Raw genomic sequence first — 2,704 nt, forward strand, 5'->3', positions numbered from 1 at the left:
AAAGGCCACTTTAGTTTGGGAAAACGAACATTGGATGGGCTTGTTCAGTGCCTTTTTTTTACACCTTTTTAAAAAATAAATTTTTAAATTTGATCGCTGGAGATTACATGGTTAATTTTTAAGGAATCACAATTTTCATACGCCTCTCAATTTTAACAGGCAAATCCTATGGCTGCCTCGTACAATCATTATCCTATCTCTCTGAAGTTAATTTGGGAGATAGCTTCAATTTTGCATGAAATCAGCGTTTGATGGGTCCATAAAACAACTATTTTAAGGGAAAATTTTTTGTGCACCGCAAGTGGTATAGAAAATCTGACGTGGAGCACACCGTCATATCTGATTGATCCACATAGCTATCATTTTTCAATGCATATTTAATATCTGTAGTTTTACTTTTTCATTTGAAATTTTGAGCAACGAAAATACTTCTATTTTTAAAAAAAATTATAATATCTTACGTCTATACTATGACATCCTGCGTATAGGAAGTCATAATTTGACGCAGGATGTTATAATATGCCACAGGATGTTTTAAATTTTTTTAAAAAGTAGGAATATTTTCGTCATTCAAAAATTTCAAACAAAAAACTGGAACTATAAGTATTAAATGCGAGTTAGAAAGTGGTTGAACAAAGATGTCTCTCCTATATTATGACATCTCAGGTCATATTATAACATTCTGCGTCTAAAAAGTCATAATTTGACACAGGATGTCATAATTTTCTGGATCATATTATGACATCCTGCGTGCAGAAAGTCATAATTTAATGTAGGATCTCATAATATATCACATGATCTCATAATTATTTCAAAAGAGAAGGGTATTTTCGTCATTCAAAATTTCAAACGAAAAATGAAATTGCAGGCATTAAATACGCATTGAAAAGTAGGACTACTTGGACAATCGACAAGACAATGCACTCCATGTCGAATTTTGTGCACCGCCCGCGGTGCACAAAGAATTTCCCTTCTTTTAAGTATTTTTTATGGATCTTTTTGAAAAAAATGAATTTTTGGAATTAAATTGTTTGATATTACATCTATTGTTTGAGATTATATAGTTAATTTATATAATCATAATTTTCATATTTCTCAAAATTTTACAAAATAATTCCTATAATCTACCCTATTAGTAGGTATTTGATATCAAAACATGAGCTTGTCACCCCATAGTTCACTCGAAAGGCCACTTCAAGTTTGTGTGAAACCAGTGCTTCATGGGTTTATGGAAGTATTTTTTTTTTGAAAAAAAAAATTATAGTTTCTTTGGTGAAAGAAAATAAATTATGAGCTTAGAACACTTGTGATGATGAGGTTGATTTTTTGAATATTCTGTAAAAATTTTAAAAAAATTAGAATTTTTTGAATGAAAATGACTTTTTAAAGAAGATCCAGCTGGAGGTGATTGATCTTTCTTAGGTTTTTGGGTAGAAGATTTTTTAGCCAAAAAATAAATTATTTAATATTTTTTAAAAGAAAATATTTTTTTAAATTTTTTTTTGTAAAAGCAATGAATTTTTTTAGAATCACAGCTTTCATATTTCTCTTAAATTTTAAGAAACAACTCCTGTGGCTTGCTTGAATTGCAAGACATAAAATTTCCTAAGAGCTTATTAGATGTTTTTTGTTGGAAAAGTGATTTTTATTTTTCTCTAAAAAAATGATTTTTGAAAAATTCATGAAAGCGAGTTCTAATGAAGTTTTTCTGGGAAAAAAGTAAAGTTTTGTATTTTTTCCTTAAAAATATTTTTTTAGAGAAGATTGGTTTTATTTTTTGGAAAAAAGTAATTTTTTATAGATTCCTTATAACAATTAAATTTTTCTAAAAAAGATTCTTTATGAGGCGATTGATCTTTTTTGTATTTTTTTTTCCTATTAAGTTAGTTTGGAAAAATGTAAATTTTTGTATATTTTTTTTCTGAAAAATATTTTTTTAGAGAAGATCTGTTTTATTTTTTGGAAAAAGTAAATTTTTATAGAATCCTTATAAAAATTAAATTTTTCTAGAAAGGATCCTTTATGGGGTGGTTGATCTTTTTTGTAATTTTTTTTTTTTGTGAAGAAAGTTTATTCCAGGAGAATGTGTTATTTTATTTTAAAAAATAAAGATCCGTTTTGGGATCGGGATTTTGAACCCGACGTGAATCGAACACGCAACCTTCTGATCTGGAGTCAGACGCGCTACCATTGCGCCACGGATCCGACGATAATGTTAAGGAAGTATTTAAAATATTCATTGTGTCACTTCAGATTACCCCACTCCATGCACTTAGAATTTGTTGAGAACCATGTAAATTAAGGATGCGTTTGGCTGTACTTTTTGATTTTTTAAAAATATTTTTTTATTTTTTTTAATTTTTACTATTGAGTAAAAATAAAAAAGTAAAAAATATGTTCGGTAACTACATTACTATAAAGCAAAAAATAATATTTGGAGATGGTAAGTGAAGAGCTCGATGAGGGATAAGGGTTTAAGAAGGGAGGGAGAAGGAGGTGGGGAGATAAAAAACTCGATGAGAGAGAAGGATTCGGATTCTTTACTTTTTGATTTGGCATTTTAGACGTGAAGAAGTAAAAAAAAAAATAAAAAAGTAAATTTTGGAAAGCAAAAATTTTTGCTTTGTATATAAAATAATTATTTTAATTATTTTAATTTTTACTTTTTACTTTTCATGATGTTACCGAATATTATTTTTTAATT

At 27.9% G+C, this 2,704-nt stretch overlaps 1 non-coding gene across 1 annotated transcript; it reads right to left on the reverse strand.

Moving 5' to 3' along the window:
* Positions 1–2,133: 2,133 nt before the first annotated feature.
* TRNAW-CCA (transfer RNA tryptophan (anticodon CCA)) lies at positions 2,134–2,205 on the reverse strand. Its single transcript has one exon. It is a non-coding gene; the product is annotated as a tRNA-Trp (tRNA).
* Between the last annotated feature and the right edge of the window lie 499 nt (positions 2,206–2,704).

Source organism: Elaeis guineensis, chromosome 16, assembly GCF_000442705.2.
Source record: "Elaeis guineensis isolate ETL-2024a chromosome 16, EG11, whole genome shotgun sequence".
Taxonomy (NCBI): domain Eukaryota; kingdom Viridiplantae; phylum Streptophyta; class Magnoliopsida; order Arecales; family Arecaceae; genus Elaeis; species Elaeis guineensis.